The 27744-nt window shown below is 38.6% G+C and overlaps 1 protein-coding gene and 1 pseudogene across 1 annotated transcript in view; both read right to left on the bottom strand.

The window, feature by feature from the left end:
- LOC126946724 (non-histone chromosomal protein HMG-17-like) overlaps positions 1-27744 on the bottom strand; it is a 1084902-nt gene that overhangs the window by 545975 nt on the left and 511183 nt on the right. The window lies entirely within an intron of this gene.
- On the bottom strand, positions 27223-27323 carry LOC126949417 (uncharacterized; annotated as a pseudogene).

Below are 27744 nucleotides of genomic sequence, written 5' to 3'. Positions count from 1 at the left end.
CCATATTCCAAACAGAAGAAGAATCAAAGACATAGTTGCTTATTTGATAAGTTGATCAACTGGAATCTATTGATCCTCATCACTGTCTCTCAACCCCCTCATGTTTTCACTTCTCCCCTTACCTACCTTAAATTACATCGTCAATCTTTATAATTGCTCATTTGTTCTTTTGTTCTATTTTATTGCCTGGAAAACCTCCAACCTTGATTAAACATACTGACACTACACCTGTCTTGTGCACCTGAAAGTTGATGGAGAAAATCACTCAACTAGACTGACATGAATTAACTTAAATTCCTCCCACTAACTCTAGAGAGCCCTTCATGGTGTCTGTAAATATTGCCACATGTCCACAGTTTGTTCACACTCCTGCTTTCCTAGCAACTACTTCTCCTCCCCACCCCAAAATATATCACGTTTCTGCTAATGTTCTTCTCTAGCCACAATTCTATTTCTCTTGTTCTCTTAAAGCTTCAAAACTCCTGGAACTGCTTGTTTATGTGTCTCCAAGTTGTCTCCTCTCATTTCCTCTCAGAGCACTGCCATCACCTCAAGCACTCCACCAAAATTTGTCTTTGACCTTTACATTGCTAAATCTAAAGAAATTTTTTTTCCTTTTCTTGTTTGAACTATAAAGAGCATTTCACACAGTCTCTACCATCTTTCTTCTAGAAATTTTTCTTCACTTGACCTGAAAAGCATCAGACTCTCTGGTCCTCATCCTGTATCCCAGGAGTATAAGCATAGTTCAGTAAGGGCATGACAAGGTCACTACTGCTATTTTCTATTGCCTTGGAAATTCTAGACAAGGCAGTAAAATATAATAAATTAGAGGTAAATATATATACATGGAGACCACAAAATTATTATAAAGTATGGATAATTATTTTCCTAGGAAATTTCAAGAGAATCAGTAAGAAAACCCATGAAAACCAGTAAGAGTTCAGAAAGGTGGCCAAATGAATAATAAATATATAAAAATCAATAGCTTTTCTGTATTCCAGCAATGACTACTTTAAAATATATTGAAAAAGAGATACATAATAGTAACAAAAATTATAGTTTCTAAAAATTTCAAAACAAAATCTAGAGTTTCTAAATGAAAAGAACTGCAAAAGGTTACTAAGAACATGAAGGATGACTCAACAAAATCAAAAGACATAAATGCAAGAATCTTAAAGTGGAAAGTGAATAGCTTATGGAAATGTTGGAGACTGCCTCTGAAACCCTCATTACCAAAATAGATACCGTGGTCCTGAATTAGAACTCTTTAAGTATCATAGAGATGTCAATCTTGACAGATTAATCTACATGTTTAATAAAATTGTAATTGAAATCTTAATATGACATTTTATATGGTGTCAGTGTTGTTCTCAAGTTCACCAAGAAGACTTTGCAAGCAGGACAAGAGAGAATCATTGCAAAAACTAGGGAAATCCAAATGAAGTCCGATGTTTAGTTAACAATGTGCCAACTTTAATTTCTTCATTTTGATAATTGTCCAATGGTTATGAAAGGTATTAATATTAAGGGAGGCTGAGTGAAAGACCTAAGGGAGGCTGAGTGAAAGCCTGAGTGAAAGACATTCTCTGTATTATCTTTGTAAACCTTTTGTAGATCTAAATTTCCTTCAAAATAAAAAGGTTATTTGTTTTTCGTGATTTTAACTCTTATTTTACATTCAGAGGGTACATATGTAGGTTTGTTGCATGGGTATATTGTGTGATGCTGGGGTTTGGGATACGAGTCATTCTGTAACCCAGACAATGAGCATAGTACCCAAAAGTATCCTCCACCCTCTACTGGTCCCCACTGTTTATTTTTGCCGCTGTTATATTCGTGAGTAACCAATATTTAGCTCCCACTTGAAAGTAAGAACATACAGTATTTCATTTACTGTTTTTGCTTTAATTGGTTTAGGATAATGGCTTCCAGCTGCATCATTGTTGCTACAAAGGACATGATTTTCTTCTTTTTTATGGCTGTGTAGTATTCCTTGGTGGATATGTATTACATTTTCTTTATCCAATCCACCATTGATGGGCATCTAGGCTGATTCCATGTCTTTGTTATTGTGAGTAGTGCTGCAAGAAACATATGTGTACACATGTCTTTTTTTTGTAGAATGATTTATTTTGCTTTGGGTATTTAGCTAATAATGGCATTACTGGTTTGAATGGTAGTCCTGTGTTAAGTTTTTTGAGAAATCTCCAAATTGCTTTACACAGTGGCTGAACTCATTTACATTCCTACCAACATTTTATATGCATTTTCTTTTCTCTGAAGCCTTGCCAGTATCTGTTGTTTTTTGACTCTTTTAATAATAGCCATTCTGACTGGTATGAGATGGTATCTCATTGTGATTTTGATTTGCATTTCTCTGATAATTAGTGATGTGGAGAATTTTTTCATACTTTTTTTTGGATGCTTGTATGTCTTCTTTTGAGAAGTGTTTGTTCAAGTCCTTTGTCCATTTTAAAATAGGGTTATTTATTTTTTGCTTATTGATTTATTTAAATTCCTTGTAGATTCTGGATTTTTGACCTTTGTTGGATGCATAGTTTGCAAATAATTTTCCCATTCTGTAGATTGTTTGTTTACTCTGTTGACAGTTTCTTTTGCTGTGTAAAAGCTCTTTAGTTTAATTAGTTCTCATTTGTCAATTTTTTGCTTTTTGTTGCAATTGCTTTTGAGGATATGCTCATAAATTCTTTGTTAAAGCTGATGTCAAGAATGGTGTTTCCCAGATGTGTGAGTCTGTTCTCAGGCTGCTAATAAAGACATACCTGAAACTGAGTAATTTATAAAGGAAAGAGGTTTAATTGACTCACAGTTCAGTATGGCTGGGGAGGTCTCAGGAAACTTACAATCATGGTGGAAGGAGAAGCAAACATCCTTCTTCACATGGCAGCAGCAAGGAAAATTAATGAGCAAAAGGGGGAAAAGCCCCTTATAAAACCATCAGATCTCATGAGCACTCACTATCATGAGAACAGCAGTATGGGCGTGACCACCTCTGTGATTCAATTACCTCCCACCAGGTATCTCCCATGACATGTGGAGTTATGGGAACTAAAAATCAAGATGAGATTTGGGTGGGGACACAGCCAAACCCATATCACTAGGTTTTCGTCTAGAATTTTTGTAGTTCGAGGTTTTGCATTTAACTCTTTAATCCATCTTGAGCTAATTTTTGTATATGGTACAAGGTAGGGGTCCAGTTTCATTCTCCTGCATAGGACTAGCCAGCTATCCCAGCACCATTTATTGAATAGGGAGTCCTTTCCACATTGCTCACTTTTGTCAACTTATGTCAAAGATCAGATGGCCATAATTGTGTGACTTTATTTCTTGGTTCTCTATACTGTTCCATTGGTCTATGTGTCTGTTTTTGTACCAGTATCATGCTGTTTTAGTTGCTGAAGCCTTATAGTGTATTTTGAATTGGGTAATGTGATGCCTCTTGCTTTGTTCTTTTTACTTAGGATTGCTTTGGCTATGTGGGCTCTTCATGGTTCCATATGAATTTTAGAATAAAATTTTGTAATTCTACAAAAATAACATTAGTAGTTTGATAATAATGGTGTTTAATCTATAGATTGCTCTGGGCAGTATGGCTGTTTGTGTAAGTCTGTTTTTGCATTACTATACAGGAATACCTGAGACTGAGTAATTTATAAAGAAAAGAGGCTCATAGTTCTGCATGCTGTACAAAAAGCATGGTTCCAGTATCTGCTTTTGGTGAGGGCCTCAGGAAGCTTACAATTATGGCAAAAGGTAAATGGGGAGCAATGTAGTCACACAGTAAGAGCAAAGCAAGAGGTTGTAGGGAGGTGCCACACTCTTAAACAACCAGGTCTCACATTAACTATCAGAGTGAGAACTCACTCATAACCAAGGGGATGGTGCTAAGCCAATCTTGAGGGATTCACCTCTATGACCCAAACACCTCCTACTAGGCCCCACCTCCAACATTGGGGATCACATTTCAACATAATTAGATTTGGAAGGCACAGACATCCAAATCATATCTTTTCAGTGTGGCCACAAAATGTCATGTTCTTCTCACAATGCAAAATAAAATCATACTTTTTTTTTTTTTTTTTGTAACTGAGTCTTGCTCTGTCACCCAGGCTGGAGTGCAGTGGCATGATCTCAGTTCACTGCAACCTCTGCCTCCTGGGTTCAAGCGATTCTTCTGCCTCAGCCTCCCGAGTAGCTGAGATTACAGGTGCTGACCATCACCCCTAGCTAATTTTTGTATTTTTGTAGCAACGAGGTTTCACCATGTTGTCCAGGCTGGTCTCAAACTCCTGACCTCGGGTGATCCACTTGCCTCGGCATCCCAAAGTGCTGGGATTACAGACATGATCCACTGCGCCTGGCCCAATCATCCCTTCTTTTAATCCTCCAAAATCTTAACTTGTTCCAACATCAAGTTCAAAGTCTCATTTGGGACTCAAGTTATTTCCACCTATGAGCCTGTAAAATAAAAAACAAGTTATGTAACTTTCAAGATACAATGTTAGTACACATATTGGGTAAACATTCCTGTTCAAAAAGGGAGAAATCAGCCAAAAGAAAGGGGCTACAAGCCTCATGGAAGTCTGAAACCCAGCAGGCAGGCATTAAATCTTACAGCTCCCAAATAATTCTTGACTCTGTGTTCCACATCTGTGGCACACCGGTGAAACCGGTGAGGTCTCAACGCCTTTGGCAGCTCCACCCCTGTGACTTTGCAGCATTCAGCCCCCATGGCTGCTTACACAGGTTGGAGTTGTGTGCCAGTGGTGTTTCTGGTACAGGGCATGGGCTGCTGGTGGACTGACTATTCACAGCTATAGAGGGCAGTGGTTCCATTCCCACAGCTCCACTAGACAGTGCTACAGTGGGGAGTCTGCACTGGGACTCCAACCCCACATTTCCCCTTGTCATTGCCCTAATAGAATTTCTCTATGTGGGCTTTGCTCCTGTGATACATCCTCTGAAATATAGGGGGGAAGCTGCCAAGTCTTCTTCACTCTTGCATTCTGTGTTCCCGCAGGCTTTAATATCACCTGGATGCCACCAAGCCTTACCACTTGTGCCCTTTGGAGTGGTGGCCAGAGCTGTACCTGGGCCCCTTTATGCTGTGATGAGCTGGAGAGGGTGGGATGCAGGTAGTAGTGTCCTGAAGCTGTGCAGGGCAATGGGGCCATGGACCTGGCCCCCCAAATTATTCTTTCTTTCCAGGCCTCTGGGCCTGTGATAAGAGGCTGTCTCTAAGATCTCTGAAATATCTTTGAGGCCTTTTTCCCATTGTCTTGGATACTAACATTTGACTGACTCCCTTTTAGTCATGCTAATGTCTTTAGCAAGTGGTTTCAGTCCAGCCTGCTTGGATTCTTTACCACAGGACCAGGCTGCAAGTGTTCCAAATGTTTACATTCTACTTCCATTTTAAATATTAGTTCCAACTTTAAGTCACTTATTTGTCCTCATATCTGATTTAGGATGTTAGAAGCAACCAAGTCATCTTTTGAATGCCTTGCTGCTTAGAGATATCTTCTGCCAGATACCCTAGCTCATCAATCTTAAGTTGAAACTTCCATGGATTCCTAGGGCATGGACACAATGCAGCTAAGTTCTTTGCTAGGGTGTAATATGGGTGACGTTTGTTCCAGTTCCCAAAAGATTTCTTATTTCCATCTGAGACCTTCAACAACCTGGACTTTATGGTCTATATCTCTATCAGCATTTGGTCACAACCACTTAACAAGTTGCTAAGAAGTTCCAAACTTTCCCTCATCTTCCTGTCTTCTTCTGAGCCCTTCAGATGTTTCCAACTTCAGCCCATTACCCAGTTCAAAGCTGCTTCCACACCTTTGGGTATGTTCATAGCAATATCCCACTCCTTGTTACTAATTTTCTGTGTTAGTCCATTTTTGCCTTGCTACAAAGGAATACCTGAGACTGAATTATAAACAAGGGAGGTTTAATTGGCTCACAGTTCTGCTTGCTGTACAGGAAGTGTGGTGTCAGTATCTCTTTCTGATGAGGGCCCCAGGAAGCTTACCACTATGGTAGAAGGTGAAAGGAGACCTGGTGCATTACGTGGTAAGAGTGGGAGCAAGAAAGTGAGGTGGGGAGGTGCCACGTTCTTTTAAACAACTAGATCTCATGTGAACTAGCCGAATGAGAACTCACTCACCACCAAGAGGATGGCACTAAGCCATTCATGAGGGATCAGCTCCCATTAGGCCCCACCTTCAACATTGGGGATCACATTTCAACATGACATATGGAGGGAACACACATCCAAACTATATCACCATTTTAATCATATTGATTCTTCCAATCTATGAACATGAAATGCTTTTCCACTTGTTTGTATCATCTCTGATTTCTTTCAGCAGTGTTTTACAGTTCTCCTTGTACAGATCTTTCACCTCTACAAGGATTCTAAAATAAAGGTATTTTAAAAGAAAGATATTTTAATTTTTGTGGCTATTGTAAATGGGATTTTATTCTTAATCTGGATCTCAGCTTGAACATTATTGGTATGTAGAAATGCTACCTCTTTTTGTACATTGATTTTATGTCTTGAAACTTTACTAACATTTTTCAGTTCAAGGAGGCTTTTGGCAGAGTCTTTAGGGTTTTGTAGGTATAGAGTCACATATTCAGTAAAGAGGGATAGTTTGACTTCTTCTTTCCCTATTTGGATGCCTTTTATTTTTTCTCTTGTCTCATTGCACTGGCTTAAACATCCAGTACTATTTTGAATAGGAATGGTGGGGGTGGGCATCCTTATCTTGTTCCAGTTCCCAAGGGTAATGCTTCCAGCTTTTTCCCATTCAGTATGATGTTGGCTGTGGGTTCATCACAGATAACGTTTATTATTTTGAGGTATGTTCCTTTGGTACCTAGTTTGTTGAGGGTTTTTATCACGAAGGCATGTTGAATTTTATTGAAAGCTTTCTCTGCATTAATTGAGATGATCATATGATTATTGTTTTTAATTTTGCTTATCTGGTGAATAACATTTATTGATTTGCATATGCTAAACCAACCTTGCATCCCAGGGAAAAAGCCTACTTGATTGTGGTGAATTATCTTTTTGATGTGCTGCTGGATTTGGTTTGTTAGTATTTTACTGAGGATTTTTGCATCAATGTTCATCAGGATATTGGTCTGTATTTTGTTGTTCTTTGTTGTTGTTGTTCTGTCTTTTTCATGTTTCTGTATCAGGGTAGTGCTGGCTTCATAGAATGAGTTAGAGAGGAGTCTCTCCTCCTTGATGTTGCTGAATAGTTTCAGTAGGATTAGTACCAGCTCGTCTCTGTATATCTAATATATTCAACTGTGAGTCCACCTGGTCTTGGGCTTTTCTTGGTTGGTAGGTTTTTTAAGGACTGATTCAATTTAAGAACTTAATATTGGTCTGTTTAGGGTTTCAATTTCTTCTTAATTCAGTCTTAAGAGATTGTGTGTCTTCAGGAACTTACTCATTTTCTCCATATTTTGTAGTGTGTGTGCCTAAGGGTATTCATAATAGTCTCTGAGGAACGTTTATATTTCTGTGGGATTAGTTGCGATGTTACCATTGTCATTTCTGATTGTGCTCATTTGGATCTTCTCTCTTTTGTTCTTTGTTAGTCAGTGGTCTATCCATCCTGTTTATCCTTTCAAAGAATCAACTTTTGGTTTTGTTGAATCTTTGTATGGACTTCTGAGTCTCAGTTCTGTTCAGTTCTGCTCCAATTTTCATTATCTATTTTCTTTTGCTAGCTTTTGGTTTTTTTTATTATTATACTTTAAGTTCTGGGGTACATGTGCAGAACGTGCAGGTTTGTTACATAGGTATGCATGCGTGCGCCATGGTGGTTTGCTGCATCCATCAGCCCCTCATCTACATTGGGTATTTCTCCTAGTGCTATCCTTTCCCTAGCCCTCCAACCCCTGACAGGCCCTGGTGTGTGATGTTCCCTTCCCTGTGTCCATGTGTTCTCATTGTTCAGATCCCACTTATGAGTGTGAATATGCAGTGTTTGGTTTTCTGTTCTTATTAGTTTGCTGATAATGATGGTTTCCAGCTTCATCCATGTCCCTGCAAAGGACATGAACTCATCCTTTTTTATGGCTGCATAGTATTCCATGGTGTATATGTGCCACATTTTCTTTATCCAGTCTATCACTGATGGGCATTTGGGTTGGTTCCAAGTCTTTGCTATTGTGAACAATGCGGAAAGAAACATACACGTGCATGTGTTTTTGTGGTAGAATGATTTATAATCCTTTGGGTATATACCCAGTAATGGGATTGCTGGGTCAAAAGGTATTTCTAGTTCTAGATCCTTGAGGAATTGCCACATTGTCTTCCACAATGGTTGAACTAATTTACACTCCCACCAATAGTGTAAAAGCATTCCTATTTCTCCACATCCTCTCCAGCATCTGTTGTTTCCTAACTTTTTAATGATTGCCATTCTAACTGGCGTGAGATGGTATCTTGTTGTGGTTTTGATTTGCATTTCTCTAATGACCAGTGATGATGAGCTTTTTTCATATGTTTGTGGGCTACATACATGTCTTCTTTAGAGAAGTGTCTGTTCATATCCTTTGCCCACTTTTTGATAGGGTTGTTTGTTTTTTTATTGTAAATTTGTTTACATTCTTTGTAGATTCTGGATATTAGCCCTTTGTCAGATGGATAGATTGTAAAAATTTTCTCTCATTCTGTAGGCTGCCTGTTCACTCTGATGATAGTTTCTTTTGCTGTACAGAAGCTCTTTAGTTTAATTAGATCCCATTTGTCAATTTTGGCTTTTGTTGCCTTTGCTTTTGGTGTTTTAGTCATGAAGTCTTTGCCCATGCCTATGTCCTGAATGGTATTGTCTAGGTTTTCTTCTAGGACTTTTATGGTTTTAGGTGTTACATTTAAGTCTTTAATCCATCTTGAGTTAATTTTTGTATAAGGTGTAAGGAAGGGATCCAGTTTCAGTTTTCTGCATATGGCTAGCCAGTTTTCCCAACATCATTTATTAAATAGGAAGTCCTTTCCCTATTGCTTGTTTTTGTCAGGTTTGTTAAAGATCAGATGGTTGTAGATTTGTTGCATTATTTCTGAGGCCTCTGTTCTGTTCCATTGGTCTATATCTCTGTTTTGGTACCAGTACCATGCTGTTTTGGTTACTGTAGCCTTGTAGTATAGTTTGAAGTCAGGTAGTGTGATACCTCCAGCTTTGTTCTTTTTGCTTAGGATTGTCTTGGCTATACGGGCTCTTTTTGGGTTCCATATGAAATTTAAAATAGTTTTTTCCAATTCTGTGAAGAAAGTCAATGGTAGATTGATGGGGACAGCATCGAATCTATACATTACTTTGGGCAGTATGGCCATTTTCCCAACATTGATTCTTCCTATCCATGAGCATGGAATGTTTTTTCATTTGTTTGTGTCCTCTCTGATTTCCTTGAGCAGTGGTTTGTAGTTCTCCCTGAAGAGGTCCTTCACATCCATTGTAAGTTGGATTTCTAGGTATTTTATTCTCTTTTTAGCAATTGTAAATGGGAGCTCAATCATGATTTGGCTCTCTGTTTGTCTGTTATTGGTGTATAGGAATGCTTATGATTTTTGCACATTGGTTTTGTATCCTGAGACTTTGCTGAAGTTGCTTATCAACCTGAGATTTGGGGATGAGACGATGGGGTTTTCTAAATACACAATCATGTCATCTGCAAACAGAGACAACTTGACTTCCTCTCTTCCTGACTGAATACACTTTATTTCTTTCTCTTGCCTGATTGCCCTGGCCAGAACTTCCAATACTATGTTGAATAGGAGTAGTGAGAGAGGGCATGCTTGTCTTGTGCCGGTTTTCAAAGGAAATGCTTCCAGTTTTTGCACATTCAGTATGATATTTATTGTCATAAATAGCTCTTATTATTTTTGAGATATGTTTCATCAATACCTAGTTTATTGAGAGTTTTTAACATGAAGCAGTGTTGAATTTTGTTGAAGAACTTTTCTGCATCTATTGAGATAATCATGTGGTTTTTGTCATTGGTTCTGTTTATGTGATGGATTATATTTATTGATTTGCATATGTTGAACCAGTCTTGCATCCCAGGGATGAAGCCAACTTGATCGTGGTGGATAAGCTTTTTAATGTGCTGCTGGATTCGGTTTGCCAGTATTTTATGGAGGATTTTCACTTTGATGTTCATTGGGGATATTGGCCTGAAATTTTCTTTTTTTGTTGTGTCTCTGTCAGGTTTTGGTATCAGGATGATGCTGGCCTCATAAAATGAGTTAGGTAGGAGTCCCTCTTTTTCTGTTATTTGGAATAGTTTCAGAAGGAATGGTACCAGCTCCTTTTTATATCTCTAGTAGAATTCGGCTGTGAATCCGTCTGGTCCTGGACTTTTTTTGGTTGGTAGGCTATCAATTGCTGCCTCAATTTCAGAACTTGTTACTGGTCTATTCAGGGATTCAACTTCTTCCTGGTTTAGTCTTGGGAGGGTGTATGTGTCCAGGAATTCATCCATTTCTTCTAGATTTTCTAGTTTATTTGCCTAGAGATGTTTATAGTTTTCTCTGATGGTAGTTTGTATTTCTTTAGGATCTGTGGTGATATCACCTTTATCATTTTTTATTGCATCCATTTGATTCTTCTCTCTTTTCTTCTTTATTATTTTTGCTAGCAGTGTATCTATTTCATTGATCTTTTCAAAAAACCAGCTCCTGAATTCAGTGATTTTTTTGAAAGGTTTTTTTTTATCTCTCTATCTCTTTCAGTTCTGCTCTGATCTTAGTTATTTCTTATCTTCTGCTAGCTTTTGAATTTGTTTGCTCTTGCCTCTCTAGTTCTTTTAATTGTGATGTTAGGGTGTCAACTTTAGCTCTTTTCTCCTTTCTCTTGTAGGCATTTAGTACTATAAATTTCCCTCTACACACTGCTTTGAATGTGTCCCAGAGATTCTGGTACGTTGTGTCTTTGTTCTCATTGGCCTCAAAGAACATCTTTATTTCTGCCTTCATTTCATTATTTACCCACTAGTCATTCAGGAACAGGTTGTTCAGTTTCCATGTAGTTGTGTGGTTTTGAGTGAGTTTCTTAATCCTGATTTCTACTTTGATTGCACTGTGATCTGAGAGACTGTTTATTATAATTTCCGTTCTTTTACATTTGCTGAGGAGTGTTTTACTTTGGATTATGTGGTCAATTTTAGAATAAGTGGAATGTGGTGCTGAGAAAATGTATATTCTGTTGATTTGGGGTGGAGAGTTCTGTAGACATCTATTAAGTTTGCTTGATCCAAAGTTGAGTTCAAGTCCTGGATATCCTTGTTAATTTTCTGTCCATTGATCTGTCTAATATTGACAGTGGGGTGTTAAAGTCTCCCACTATTATTGTGTGGGAGTCTAAGTCTCTTTGTAGGTCTCTAAGAACTTTACGAATCTGGGTGCTCCTGTATTGGGTGCATATATATTTAGGGTAGTTAGCTCTTCTTATTGCATTGATCCCTTTACCATTATGTAATGCCCTTCTTTGTATTTTTTGATCTTTGTTGGTTTAAAGTCTGTTTTATCAGAAATTAGGATTGCCACCCATGCTTTTTTTTTTTTTTTTTTTTTTTGCTTTCTATTTGCTTGGTAGATCTTCCTCCATCCCTTTATTTTAACCTATGTGTTTCTTTGCACATGAGATGGACTCCTGAATACAGCACATTGATGGGTCTTGACTCTTTATCCAATTTGCCAGTCTGTGTCTTTTAATTGGGGCATTTAGCCCATTTACATTTAAGGTTAATATTGTTATGTGTGAATTTGATCCTGCCTTTATGATGCCAGCTGGTTACTTTGCCCATTAGTTGATGCAGTTTCTTCATCGCGTCGATGGTCTTTACAATTTGGTATGTTTTTGCAGTGGCTTGTACCAATTGTTCCTTTCCATGTTTAGTGCTTTCTTCAGAAGCTCTTGTAAGGCAGGTTTGGTGGTGACAAAGTCTCTCAGCATTTGCTTCTCTGTAAAGGATTTTATTTCTTTTTCACCTGTGAAGCTTAGTTTGGTTTGATATGAGGCTTGATATGAGGTTCTGGGCTGAAAATTCTTTTCTTCAAGAATGTCGAATATTGGCCCCCACTCTCTTCTGGCTTGTAGGGTTTCTGCAGAGAGATCCGCTGTTAGTCTGATGGGCTTCCCTCTGTGGGTTACCTGACCTTTCTCTCTGGCTGCCCTTAACATTTTTTCTTTCATTTCCACCTTGGTGAATCTGACCATTATGCCTCTTGGGGTTGTTCTTCTCGAGGAGTATCTTTGTAGTGTTTTCTGTGTTTCCTGAATTTGAATATTGGCCTGTCTTGCTAGGGTGGGGAAGTTCTCCTGGATAATATCCTGAAGAGAATGGAACCAACTTGGTTCCATTCTCCCACTTTCGGGTACACCAGTCAAACATAGGTTTTATCTTTTCACAGAGTCCCGTATTTCTTGGAGGCTTTCTTCATTCTTTTTCATTCTTTTTTCTCTAATCTTGTCTTCATGCTTTATTTCATTAAGTTGATCTTCAACTGTGATATCCTTTCTTCCACTTGATCAATTCAGTTACTGATACTTAAGTATGCTTCATGAAGTTCTCGTGCTGTGTTTTTCAGCTCCATCAGGTCATTTATGTTCTTCTCTAAACTGGTTATTCTAGTTAGCAATTCATCTAACCTTTTTTCAAGGTTCTTAGCTTCCTTGCATTGGGTTAGAACATGCTCCTTTAGCTCAGAGGAGTTTGTTATTACCCACCTTCTGAAGCCTACTTCTGTCAATTCATCAAGCTCCTTCTTTGTCCTGTTTCATTCCCTTGCTGGCAAGGAGTTGTGATCCTTTGGAGGAGAAGAGGCATTCTGGTTTTTGGAATTTTTAGCCTTTTTGCACTGGCTTCTCTCCATCTTAATGGATTTATCTACCTTTGGTCTTTGAAGTCAGTGACCTTTGGATGGGTTCTCTAAGTGGATGTCATTTATGTTGATGTTGATAGTATTCCTCTCTGCTTGTTAGTTTTCCTTCTAACTATCTAGGTCCTTCTGCTGCAGGTCTGCTGGAGTTTTCTGGAGGTTCACTCTAGACCCTGTTTGCCTGGGTATCACCAGCGGGGGCTGCAGAACAGCAAAGATTGCTGCCTGTTCCTTCCTCTGGAAGCTTCGTCCCAGAGGGGCACCCACCAGATGCCAGCCAGAGCTCTCCTGTATGAGATATCTGTCAGCCCCTACTGGGAGGTGTCTCCCAGTCAGGATACATGGGGGTCAGGGACTCACTCGAGGATGCAGTCTGTCCCTTATCAGATCTTGAATGCTATGCTGGGAGTTCCGCTACTCTCTTCAGAGCTGCCAGGCAGGGTCATTTAAGTCTGCTGAGGCTGTGTCCACAACTCCCCCTTCCTCCAGGTGCTCCGTCCCATAGAGGTGGGGGTTTTATCTATAAGTCCCTGACTGGGGCTGCTGCCTTTTTTTTTTTCAGAGATGCTCTGCCCAGAGAGGAGGGAATCTAGAGAGGCAGTCTGGCCTCAGCACCTTGCTGAGCTGAGTTGGGCTCTGGCCAGTTAGAACTTCCCTGCGACCCTGTTTACATTGTGAGGGTAAAACTGCCTACTGAAGCCTCAGCAATGGTGGACGCTTCTCCCCCAACCAAGCTCTAGTATTCCAGGTCAAGCTCAGACTGCTGTGCTTGTAGCAGAATTTCAAGCCAGTGGATCTTAGCTTGCTGGGCTCTTTGGGTGTGGGACCCACCAAGCCAGACCACTTGGCTCCCTGGTTTCAGCCCCCTTTCCAGGGGAGTGAGTGGTTCTGTCTCCCTGGCGTTCCAGGCGCCACTGGGGTATGAAAAAAAGAGAAAACTCCTGTGGCTAGCTGGATGTCTGCCCAAATGGCTGCCCGGTTTTGTGCTAGAAACTCACGGCCCTGGTGGCATAGGTATCGGAGGGAATCTCCTCGTCTGTGGGTTGCAAAGACCATGGGAAAAGTGCAGTATCTGGGCCAGAGTGCACAGTACAGTCCCTAATGGCTTCCCTTGGCTAGGAGAGGGAGTTCCCTGACCCCTTGTGCTTCCCAGGTGAGGCAATGCCCCACCCTGCTTCTGCTCACCCTCATTGCGCTGCACCCACTGTCCAACCAACCAGTCCCAGTGAGATGAACTGGGTACCTCAGTTGGATATGCTGAAATCACCTGCCTTCTGCGTTGATCTCACTGGGAACTGCAGACTGGAGCTGTTTTCTATTCGGCCATCTTGCCAGCCACTTTGTTCCTGGAGTTTTTGTTGTTGTTGTTTGGTTCTTGTAAGTGTGATGTAGAGCTTTTAACAAAGATCTTCCTAACTTCCTTGAGCAGTATAAACTTTCCTCTTAACACTGCTTTTGCTGCGTCTGATAGATTTTGGCATGTTATGTCTGTGTTTTCATTTTTTTGATTTCTGCCTTAATTTTGTTGTTTACACAAAAGTCATTCAGGAGCAAGTTCTTTAATTTCCATGTGATTGTGTGATTTTGGGAGATCTTCTTGGTATTGATTTCCATTTTTATTCCACTTTTTGCTGAGAATATGGTTGGTGTGATTTCTTTGTCTTTTTTTTTTTTTTTTGCATTTTCTGAGACTGACTCTATGACTGAGCATAATGATCAATGTTGGAGGATATTTCTTGTGCAGATGAGAAGAAGGTATATTCTGTGGTTAATGGGTGGAGTAGTCTGTAGATGTTTATTAGGTCCCATTGGTCCAGTGTCGAATTTAAGTTCACAATTCTTTTGCTAGTTTTCTCCCTTTATGATCTAATGGTTTTAGTGGGGTGTTGAAGTCCCCCACTAATATTGAGTCACTGTCTAAGTCTTTTTATAGGTCTAGAAGTACCTGTCTTACGAATCCTGGTGCTCCAATATTGGGGGCATATATATTTAGGGTAGTTGAGTCTTCTTGTTGAACTGAACGCTTTATCATAATTTAATGCACTTCTTTGTTTTTTTTCCCTGTTGTTGGTTTAAAGTCTTGTTTATCTAAGAATAGCAAACCTTGCTCTGTTTTGTTTTCTATTTGCATGATAGATCTTCAACCCTTTACTTTGAGTCTATGAGTGTCATTACATGTGAGATGGTTCTTTTGAAGACAGCAGACAGATGGGCCTTTTTATTTTTTCATCCGACTTAAAATGCGTTTTAAATGTGGCAACAATTTACATTCAAGATTAATATTGATGTGTGACGTTCTGATACTGTTGTAAAGTTTTTAGGTGATTGCTTGTAGTTTCTATCCTGTAGTTGCTTTATAGAGTCTGGGATATGCATAATACTGTTTTTGTGGTAACAGGTATTATTCTCTCATTTCCACATTTAGAACTCTCTTGAGAGTACTTGTAAATTTTGTCTAGTGCTAGTGAATTCCCTTAATGACTGCTTGTCTAAAATGTATTTTATTTTTCCTTTGCTTATTAAGCTAGGTTTGGCAGGATATGACATTCTTGGTTGGAATTTCTTTTCTTTAGGAATGCTGTAAATAGGCCTCCTGTTTCTTCTGGCTTGTAAGGTTTCTGCCAGGAAGTTTGCTGTTAGCCTGATAGGGTTCCCTTTGTACATGATCTCACCTTTTTCTCAGCTGCCTTTAAGATTTTTTCTTTGGCATTGACTTTGGATAGTCTGATGACTATATACTTTCATGATGTTCATTTTGTATAGTATCTCTCAGGTGTTCTTTCAACTTTTTAAATATGTGAATATTTACCTTTCTAGGAAGATTAGGGAAATTTTCTTTGGTTATTCTCTGAAATATGTTTTCCAGGTTGTTTACCTTTTCTCTTTTTCTCTAGAAAATGCAAATAATTCATAGGTTTGGTTGCTTTACATAATCCTGTACCTCTTGAACACTTTGTTCATTTTAAAAAATTCCTTTTAAATATTTTGTCTGACTGGGTTAGTTCAAAAGACCAGTCTTCAAGTTTTGATTCATTTTTCTGCTTGATCTAGTCTATTGATAAAGCTTTTAATTGTATTTTGAAATTCCTTAAGTTTTTCTGTTTCAGAAGCTCTGATTAATTTCTTTTTATGTTGTTCATCTCTTCCTTCATTTCCTGGGTTGCTTTATAAATTTCTTTGTGTTGGCTGGGCTCAGTGGCTCAAACTTGTAATCCCAGCACTTTGGGAGGCCAAGGTGGATTGCTTGAACTCAGGAGTTCGAGACCAGCCTGGGCAACATGGCAAAATCTCGTGTCTATAAAAAAATACAAAAATTAGCTGTGTGTGGTGGTGGATGCCTGTGGTCCCAGCTAGAGGTGGGAGGATTGTTTGAGCCCAGTAGGTTGAGGCTGCAGTGAGCCAAGATCATGCCACTGCACTCCAGCCTGGGTGACAAAGTAGTGAGACCTTGTCTCCAAAAAAAAAAAAAAAAAAAAAAGAAAGAAAGAAAGAGAGAAAGAAAGAAAGAAGTTTCTTTGTGTTAATTTTCAACTTCATCTTTGATTTCATTTAGCTTCCTTGCAATCCATGCTTTGAATTTTTTGTCTGTAATTCTGAGTTTCCATTTTGATTATCGACCATTGGTGGGGAGCTAGTGTGATCCTCTGTCAATATTGCAACATTGAGATTTCTCACACCAGGATTCTTCTTCTGGTTCCTTCTCATCTACAGAAACTGGTACTTCTAATTTTTGTAATTATTTTTGTGTGGATAGGATTTTTTTCTTTCTTTCTTTCCTTATCATATTATTGAGTTTTTCCCCCCTTTCCCCCACTCCCTAAGGATTGTGATTATAGAGAATGTTGGGTAGAGTCTTTTGGCTTTGCTTCTATAGCCTTATGCACCCCTGTCCACACGTTTTTATATTGGGCTGTATTTTTGACCTACAGGTCAGCAGATGGTGCTTATGGGTAAAAATGAAATGAGGCCAATGTGGATGGGTAGATACTTCATCCTTGTTTACTAGGTGAAGCTCTCTGTTGCCTCAGGCAGTAGGCTGATCCAGGCAGTAGACAGTGGTGTGAGCTCCTTGCTCAGCACCATAGTGGGACACCAAGATGGGTAAGGCTGAATGAGGCAGGGGCATGTGCAAGTTACCCAATGGCAGGCACAAGGACCAGCACCAAGGAGGGGGTCCAGTGGGCAGCCACCAAATGCCCTAATCTGGCAATTTCTTATTTCAATTGGTAACAAATATGATTTTCTAAAATTTTAAAGCATTATTTATGCTTTAACTAATGCTTACATGAGAAAATGCTTAAATGAAAAATGAGAAAATATAACAAGTTTTAAATTCCTTAATACATTGGTAGCTCTTAAATATCAATAGGAAAAATGTACAAATTCTTATAGAAATGTGGTGAAGGAAACTAACAAGACATTTACCACTTCTTGACTTTATTACAAAAAGGAAATTAGATAAATATGCAGCAAGATCCAAAGACAATCATTATTGCATTGTCTATGACAGTGAAATATTTGAATCAATCTGAAGATCTGTAAATAGAGCATTAGTTAAATATATTTGGGAATGGATATGTAAATGAAATAATATGCAGCCTTATGCAAACCTAGATTTATTTTGGAGTATGTAGTTACTCAGGCTTCTAGTAAGTTTGTTTGTAATTCCACAGTCTGGAAGCTTTTAGTCCTAGGGTTAACAAGCCAGGAGAACATGGGTTGTTAATAGTCAAATATGAGGAATTCCTAGCCCTAAGGAATGTGCCTTATACCATTGGGAGGAAGATTGTAATTAAATGCTTGTCAGTTGATGTGTTGCCAATTACCAAAAAGTTTACTAAATTATAATGTTATTCCTTGAACTTGACTGACATGGTTTTCTTGGCCTCATAGTTTCATTGACTAAGCCAAGGTAACCTTGTTCAGTAGATTGGCCCTCTTGCCTGAGGATATTAGTAATTTAAATTGAATAAGTGGTAAAATTGTGGACAGTTACATTCTGAGGTTGTCTCTTGGTTGACACATGGGCTGGTAAAACCACTTTAAAGGCGTATATCTCTTTAGCAGTGACTGCATGCATGCCAGGGAAAAGAAAACTGCATATTAGGATGGATGAAAGTTGGCATACTGCAGATGAATGTTTGTATTACCTTTCTGTTACGAATGTTTAACTTGGCCTTTCAAACTCAAGCTCTTCATAATTTAGGAATTAATGTGTATACTGCTGCTTGGCGTCTTTCAGAAATTTTCAAAGCTTCACTTTTTAATTTAATTTTATTTTATTTTTGAGACAGAATCTTGCGTCTCGCTCTGTTGCCAGAGTGGAATGCAGTGGCACGATCTTGGCTCACTGCAACCTCCGCATCCTGGGTTCAAGTGCTTCTCCTGCCTCAGCCTCCCAAGTAGCTGGGACTACAGGCATGCGCCACCACACCCAGCTAATTTTTGTATTTTTAGTAGAGATGGGTTTTCACCACATGGTCTCAATCTCTTGACCTTGTGGTCTGCCTGCCTCAGCCTCTCAAAGTGCTGGGATTACAGGCATGAGTCACTGTGCCCAGCCAAAGCTTCACTTTTTAAAAATCAGTATCAGTGTGTTTGTATAAATTATTGTATGACTAGCAGATCCTATTAAGTTGGTTGATTACCAATGGGAAAAAAAAAAGAAAATTCAAAGATTATCTTTAAAGCAATGTGGTAGAGTTTTGCAAATAAGATGGTGTGGAAATCTCCCTTCAGTCCAGTACAATTTCTTTTGGCTGTCTTTGTTGTCAGTATGTACATTTATCTGTAAAGACTTTAAAAATATTAAATATAAGTATATTCAATTATTTGGAAATACTGTGTGAAAAATGTGGCTTTGAGGTCTTAGGATTCTATACCCCTAATTTTAATGCCACAACCTGTAGAATTAATAGATCACAAGGGAAATAAGTATGGGCATTCATCCATCAATGTAAACCATTTCAGTATAATTTATTAAGAAATAGTTCTCGGGTTTTTATGGTATTAGGTCTAACATTTAAGTCTCTAATCCATCTTGAATTAATTTTCGTATAAGGAGTAAGGAAAGGATCCAGTTTCAGCTTTCTACTTATGGCTAGCCAATTTTCCCAGCACCATTTATTAAATAGGGAATCCTTTCCCCATTTCTTGTTTTTCTCAGGTTTGTCAAAGATCAGATGGCTGTAGATGTGTGGTATTCTGAGGACTCTGTTCTGTTCCATTGGTCTATATCTCTGTTTTGGTACCAGTACCATGCTGTTTTGGTTACTGTAGCCTTGTAGTATAGTTTGAAGTCAGGTAGCGTGATGCCTCCAGCTTTGTTCTTTTGACTTAGGATTGTCTTGGCAATGCGGGGTCTTTTTTGGTTCCATATGAACTTTAAAGCAGTTTTTTCCAATTCTGTGAAGAAACTCATTGGTAGCTTGATGGGGATGGCATTGAATCTATAAATTACCTTGGGCAGTATGGCCATTTTCAAGATATTGATTCTTCCTGTCCATGAGCATGGTATGTTCTTCCATTTGTTTGTGTCCTCTTTTATTTCACTGAGCAGTGGTTTGTAGTTCTCCTTGAAGAGGTCCTTTACATCCCTTTAAGAAAACCTAGGTAATACCATTCAGGACATAGGCATGGGCAAAGACTTCATGTCTAAAACACCAAAAGCAACGGCAGCAAAAGCCAAAATTGACAAATGGGATCTCATTAAACTAAAGAGCTTCTGCACAGCAAAAGAAACTACCATCAGAGTGAACAGGCAACCTACAGAATGGGAGAACATTTTTGCAATCTACTCATCTGACAAAGGGCTAATATCCAGAACCTACAAAGAACTCAAACAAATTTACAAGAAAAAAACAAACAACCCCATCAAAAAGTGGGCAAAGGATATGAACAGACATTTCTTAAAAAGAAGACATTCATATAGCCAACAGACACATGAAAAAATGCTCATCATCACTGGCCAGCAGAGAAATGCAAATCAAAACCACAATGAGATGCCATCTCACACCAGTTAGAATGGCAATCATTAAAAAGTCAGGAAACAACAGGTGCTGGAGAGGATGTGGAGAAACACTTTTACACTTTTGGTGGGATTGTAGGAACACTTTTACACTGTTGGTGGGATTGTAAACCAGTTCAACCATTATGGAAAACAGTATGGTGATTCCTCAAGGATCTAGAACTAGAAGTACCATATGACCCAGCCATCCCATTACTGGGTATATACCCAAAGGATTATAAATCATGCTGCTATAAAGACACATGCACATGTGTGTTTATTGCAGCACTATTCACAATAGCAAAGACTTGGAATCAACCCAAATGTCCATCAGTGACAGACTGGATTAAGAAAATGTGGCACATATACACCATGGAATACTATGCAGCCATAAAAAAGGATGAGTTTTTGTCCTTTGTAGGGACATGGATGCAGCTGGAAACCATCATTCTCCGCAAACTATTGCAAGAACAGAAAACCAAACACCGCATGTTCTCACTCCTAGGTGGGAACTGAACAATGAGATCACTTGGACTCGGGAAGGGGAACATCACACACCGGGGCCTATCATGGGGAGAGGAGTGGGGGGAGGGATTGCATTGGGAGTTATACCTGATATAAATGACAAGTTGATGGGTGCTGACGAGTTGATGGGTGCAGCACACCAACATGGCACAAGTATACGTATGGAACAAACCTGCACGTTATGCACATGTACCCTAGAACTTAAAGTATAATAATAAAAAATAAAAAATAAAAAAAAATCTGGATTTGAAAAAAAAAAAAGAAATAGTTATCAGACATGATCAACAAATGGTGCAGACATTTCAGCTCTCTAAGACAAAAGAGTGAGACTTTGATTACAGAAAGTCAGAAACAGAAAGAAAAGTAGAAATTTAGAATAAAAAGAAAAATCAGACTATGGAAACTAAGAAACAGAGATAAGTATGCCATATGTATTTGCAGCTAGATCTTTTTGTCCTCTTGTTAGGTGGTAGGAAGAGGGTGACCAAGGGTATGTGCAGGGTGGTGAAAGGATCCACCAGGGCAAATAGAGTCAGCAGAAAATACATCTTACAGGGGGACCTTACCTTTAAGAACTCAGGCAAACTACTTATTCAAGTTTCAATAGCATGTCACCTAGTATATCTCGTGTGTCTCTCATATTCTCATATGAAGAAAGTTGGTATTTGTGAGCTAACCAGAAAATGGATTTATTTTTTCCTTTCATTTCTTAGCTTTTTCAGGTTTTCTGGAACTTTAATTAAGATTCCAGACATCTCAACCATAATTTTCAGACAGCTTTTGTTAATAATACCAATCTCTGTGTTTAGTTCAGTGTAATCAAGCCTGTTTCTTTTTAAAAAAAATGCCTGTTTATGCTCAGTGCTTATGTTCTAAAAAACATAGATGTGATAGATAATCATGGTAAAATATTTTAATTTTGAATGTCACTGACTCCACTGAATAATAGAAAAGTTATCTAATTGTCTAATAATAGAAAAGTTACCTAATTGTTGTAATTACTCCCAAAAAGGTTCTCCCCCACCTCCATCTTCCCTGATGTTTTTATTCTGTTGAATTCTCTAGAATGCATGCCAGTTATTTCTGTTTTAAATCTTGATTTGGTAATTTTTTGGTATTGTATATAGATTCTAACTAGCAAAGTGTATGGCGTTTTGTGACTTTTACATTGATCTTTTATCTTAACATAGTTTATTTTTATAATTTTATGTAAAAATCATTCAAAAACAATTATCTATATGTGCTTAAACATTTTAAATGGACAATTGATGTACAGAACAAAACAGATGGCATGTTTTTCCAGGGAAATTTGTATGTCTTGTATGTTTTAAATTCTGTAAGATCCAACAGGCTAAAATCATCAAAATTACACTTAAATAATAAAAATTGCACTCAAATAGAGATGCATTTTTAAAGGTGTGATTGATTGCAATTTTAGGTAAAGACCAAATGTTGTTTTTTAAAAATTCCCTCTATGAAGGGCTGTATAATATGCTTATTTGAAGTATTATTCAACTGTGGTCAAAACAAGAAGAAAAATATAAACCAGGCTTTATTTAAGTGTATGACACTGCAGCAGCAATGAACAGAATTCTAGAAGAGTGACAATTGACCAATTGTTGTCACCAAGTTCCAGGGATATCTGTGAGCAGGCAAATTATGGGCAGAATTAAAAACATGCAGTGGATATTTCTGTGCAATTGTACTGCTGAATATTGCAGAGTCAAGTACATTTCCTAGTGTACTTTTACTTTGTTATTCTCCTCTCTTCAATATACAAAATCATTTGAACGCAGTGTAGATGCTATAAGAAGGCCTTTAAACCAGATATTGCTATAACAGTGTCTAAAGGTGAAAGGAATTTGAATTCCCTCATTCTTTTTATATGTTTAATGATGCCAAAGTTAACCAGGGAAAGACCTGTGCATCTTGACTTTCCTCAAGCTGAGTTTATCCTGAATCTCTGTGATGACTCATAATTTCTCAAAAGCTCCTACAATCTATATGGCTCTAATTTTAGTGGAAACTTCCCAAAATCTTAGAATAATTTCATTTAAAAAATCTTTCAACTATTTATTAAACTGGCCATCACTATATATCTTTAAATCTTACATGGAAACGTTATTTTCAGAATAATCGTCTTGGAAGATTCTATATTCATGTTATAGTTGCAAAAATAATTTTTGGAATTGTGTGTGTATTTGTGTGTAATTATCTTTTGTATAGATTCAGGGATGGAAAATTTTTATTCTGAGGATAGATCCTTTTGTTCCTTCCTTTTAATGTATAACTTTTCCTGACATGAATTTGAAATGTCTGCAGAATATTCCATTGTACAGTCAGGCCTGCGTTTAGGCAGTTTATAATTTTCTGATAAACATCCTAGTTTTGATAGCAACAGGAGGCAGATAAATTCTAGTCAAACAGGGGCAGGTCCCTGGCAAGACCCCACCTTCGAATCAAAAATTCTGAAACTCATGGCCCAAACTGAGAACTTCCATTCTTGTGTGCCCGTTCTCTCCTGATTTGTTCTTTCTGAATAATTTTTTTTTTACCAATGGAATGTTGCCTTTTCCCAAAATTCCTATGTCCTGCCCCACCCACATCCTGTGCCTATAAAGACCCCAAACTCAGCAGGCAGGGAGGAGAAGTGACTGGATGTCAGAGAGAAGCAGCTAGACGTTGAGGAGAGGTGACTTTGGCTTCAGAGATGGCAGCTAGATGAGGCTACTTGACTTCAGAAGAGAGAGGCAGAGAGGCAGCTTGACTTCAGGGGAGAGCAACCTTTCCTTCCTGTCGCCTTTCCAGCTCTTCTCTCTACTGACAGCTGCTTTACTCAATAAAATCCTCCACATTCACCATCTTTCAATTCATCCACGTGACTTCATTCCTCTTGGGCACTGGACAAGAATTCGGGACACACCAGGTATGGGTACCTGCTGTCACGCTGGCCCTTTGCCCTCACAGCCACCCCACACAACAAGGGAAAGGTCTCACTGAGCTGATAACACACTGTTGTCTGCAGATAGCTGAACTAAGAGAGCATTGTAACATGCCCTCTAGGGCTTTGGGGTCGCAGGCACCCCCACATAGATGCTGCTATGGGGACTCCATGGAGTTCGCTCCGTTGCTAAAGCAGCTGTGTCCTGTACTCGCTCACGTGTATGCTCCCTCTTGCAAGGGATGGAGCACAGCAGACCCAAGTGAGTGGTGTTTGCTCCTGCCAACACCAAAGTGGCTGGCCAATTCCTGCAGTCATTCGCTCACATGGTCCCTCCTGCAAGGGAGGCTGAGTAAACGAGGCACCCCTGTTGCAAGTCCCATGAAGGTGTCAAGAAAATATCCTGCATCAGTTTGATGATTATTGACCACTTCTCTGTATAAAAGCGAGATTATTGATCAAAAGCCTATGAAAAAATATGAAGTTTCCATACATTACTTTAGAGTATTTTAATAAGGACCTAGTTCAATTTGAATCACATAAACTGTTTGGATTCTACCAGATAAGGGTGGGCAGGAATTGGAAGATTAAAATATTTTTCCACTTCCACTTAGAGGTTAGGTGAGGTTGTAGCCATTCACTTATTTATTAAACAGAGTCATTGTTTATGCTTCCTTGTTATCATAGAATAACCATTTTTCTCCTAGTTGATGTGTATGATTTACCTAATTTTTTATTATTATACTTTAAGTTCTGGGATACATGTGCAGAATGTGCAGGTTTGTTTGCTGCACCCATGAACCGTCATCTACATTAGGTATTTCTCCTAATGCTATCCCTCCCCTAGGCCCCCATCCCTGGACAGGCCCCGGTGTGTGATGTTCTCCTCCCTGTGCCCATGTGTTCTCATTGTTCAACTCCCACTTATGAGTGAGAATATGCGGTGTTTGGTTTTCTGCTCTTGTTAGTTTGCTGATGATGATGGTTTCCAGCTTCATCCATGTCTCTGCAAAGGACACGAACTCATCCTTTTTTATGGCTGCGTGGTATTCCATGGTGTATATGTGCCACATTTTCTTTATCCAGTCTATCATTGATGGGCATTTGGGTTGGTTCCATGTCTTTGCTGTTGTGAATAGTGCATCAAGAAACATACGTGTGCATGTATCTTTATAGTAGAATGATTTATAATCTTTTGGGTATACACCCAGTAATGGGATTGTTGGGTCAAATGGTATTTCTAGTTCTAGATCCTTGAGGAATTGCCACACTGTATTCCACAATGTTTGAACTAATTTATGCTCCCACCAACAGTGTAAAAACGTTTCCATTTTTCCACATCCTCTCCAGCATCTGTTGTTTCCTGACTTTTTGATTGCCATTCTAACTGGCATGAGATGGTATCTCATTGTGGTTTTGATTTGCATTTCTCTAATGACCAGTGATGATGAGCTTTTTTTCCATACGTTTTTTGGCCACATAACTGTCTTTTTTTGAGAATTGTCTGTTCATATCCCTTGCCCACTTTTTCATGTTTTTTTTTTTTTTTGTAAATTTGTTTACGTTCTTTGTAGATTCTGGATATTAGCCCTTTGTCAGATGGATAGATTGTAAAAATTTTCTCTCATTCTGTAGGTTGCCTGTGCTCTCTGATGGTAGTTTCTTTTGCTGTACAGAAGCTCTTTAGTTTAATTAGATCTCATTTGTCTATTTTGGCTTTTGTTGCCATTGCTTTTGGTGTTTTGGTCATGAAGTCTTTGCCCATGCCCGTGTCCTGAATGTTATTGCCGAGGTTTTCTTCTAGGGTTTTTATGGTTTTAGGTGTTACGTTTAAATATTTAATCCATCTTGAGTTAATTTTTGTATAAGGTGTAAGGAAGGGATCCAGTTTCAGTTTTCTGTGTATGGCTAGCCAGTTTCCCAACACCATTTATTAAACAGGAAATCCTTTCTCCATTGCTTGTTTTTGTCAGGTTTGTCAAAGATCAGATGGTTGTAGATGTGTGGCGTTTCTTCTGAGGCCTCTGTTCTGTTCCATTGGTCTATATATCTGTTTTGATACCAGTACCATACTGTTTTGGTTACTGTAGCCTTGTAGTATAGTTTGAAGTCAGGTGGAGTGATACTTCCAGCTTTGTTCTTTTTGCTTAGGATTGTCTTGGCTATATGGGCTCTTTTTTTGTTTCATATGAAATTTAAAGTAGTTTTTTTTTTCTAATTCTGTGAAGAGAGTTAGTCCTAGCTTGATGGGAGTAGCATTGAATCTATAAATTACTTTGGGCAGTATGACCATTTTCACGATATTGATTCTTCCTATGCATTAGCATGGAATATTTTTCCATTTGTTTGTGTCCACTTTGATTTCCTTGAGCAGTGGTTTATAGTTCTCCTTGAAGAGGTCCTTCACATCCCTTGCAAGTTGAATTCCTAGGTATTTTATTCTCTTTTTAGCAATTGTGAATGGGAGCTCAATCATGATTTGGCTCTCTGTTCGTCTGTTATTGGTGTATAGGAAAAGCTTGTGATTTTTGCACGTTGATTTTGTATCCTGAGACTTTGCAGAAGTTGCTTACCAACTTAAGGAGATTTTGGGCTGAGACGATGGGATTTTCTAAATATACAATCATGTCATCTGCGAACAGAGACAATTTGACTTCCTCTCTTCCTAATTGAATACCCTTTATTTCTTTCTCCTGCCTGATTGCCCAGGCCAGAACTTCCAATACTATGTTGAATAGGAGTGGAGAGAGAGGGCATCCTTGTCATGTGCCGGTTTTCAAAGGGAATGCTTCCAGCTTTTGCCCATTCAGTTTGATATTGGCTGTAGGTTTTTCATAAATAGCTCTTATTATTTTGAGATACATTCCATCAATACCTAGTTTAATGAGAATTTTTAGCATGAAGGGGTGTTGACTTTTATCAAAGGCCTTTTCTGCATCTATTGAGATAATAATGTGGTTTTGTCTTTCGTTTTGTTTATGCGATGGATTACATTTATTGATTTGCATAGGATGAATCAGTCTTGCATCCTAGGGATGAAGCCGACTTGATCATGGTGGATAGGTTTTTGATGTGCTGCTGGATTCGGTTTTCCAGTATTTTGTGGAGGATTTTTGGATCGATGTTCATCAGGGATACTGGCCTGAAATTTTCCTTTTTTTGTTGTGTCTCTGCCAGGTTTTGGTATCAGGATGATGCTGGTCTCATAGAATGAGTTAGGGAGGAGTCCCTGAGTAGTTTTAGAAGGAATGATACCAGCTCCTCTTTGTACCTCTGGTAGAATTTGGCTGTGAATCCATCTGGTCCTGGGCTTTTTTTGGTTTGTGGGCTCTTATTGCCTCAATTTCAGAACTTGTTATTGGTCTATTCAGGGATTCAGCTTCTTCCTGGTTTAATCTTGGGAGGATGTATTTTTCCAGGAATTTATCCATTTCCTCTAGATTTTCTAGTTTATTTGCATAGAGATGTTTCTAGTATTCTCTGATGGTAGCTCGTATTTCTTGTATTTCTATGGGATCAGTGGTGATATCCCCTTTATCATTTTTTATTGTGTTTATTTTTTTCTTCTCTCTTTTCTTCTTTATTAGTCTGGCTAGTGGTCTATCTTTTCAAAAAACCAGTTATTGATTTTTTGATGGGTTTTTTGTGTCTGTATCTCCTTCGGTTCTGCTCTGATCTTAGTTATTACTTGTCTTCTGCTAGCTTTTGAGATTGTTTGCTCTTACTTCTCTAATTCTTTTAATTGTGATGTTAGGGTGTTGATTTAAGATTTTTCCTGCTTTCTCCTGTGGGCATACAGTGCTGTGAATTTCCCTCTAAACACTGAAAAATACAAAATGCTTCACGGATTTGCATATCTTCCTTGTGCAGGGGTCATGCTAATCTGTATCATTACAATTTTAGTATATGTGCTGCCGAACGAGCACCTTATTTGTTCTTCTTATCATAGAGGATCCAACATATACCTTTGTGATATTATCAGTATGTAGATGTTAGTTGAAGCTGCATACATATAAATGACATGATCTAGGAAGAATGTGTGGTGGAGAAAGAAAGAGTTGAATATGGAACCCTGGAGAATAACAACATTTAAGGTTCAGGCCTTTAAAGAAGTCTTTTTCCTGCAGATTGGGAAAGAGTAGCTAACCAAGTGAGAGACAACTAGAGAGTGGAGAATTCCAGAAAAATACAATGTTTCAACTGTGATGGAGATATTAGGGATGTCAAATGCATCAAAAATGTCTAGGAAGATGAGAGTGGATAAGTGCTGTGTTTATCAACACAATTGTTCTATTCCTTTTGAGAGGTGAAGCTGGCTGGGCTTCTGGGTTGGATGGGAACATGGAG

The sequence above is a fragment of the Macaca thibetana genome, chromosome 2, assembly GCF_024542745.1.
Source record: "Macaca thibetana thibetana isolate TM-01 chromosome 2, ASM2454274v1, whole genome shotgun sequence".
NCBI classification, from domain to species: Eukaryota; Metazoa; Chordata; class Mammalia; order Primates; family Cercopithecidae; genus Macaca; species Macaca thibetana.
The sequence above is the reverse complement of the archived record's forward strand: the minus strand, read 5'-3'. Positions and strand labels throughout refer to the sequence as shown.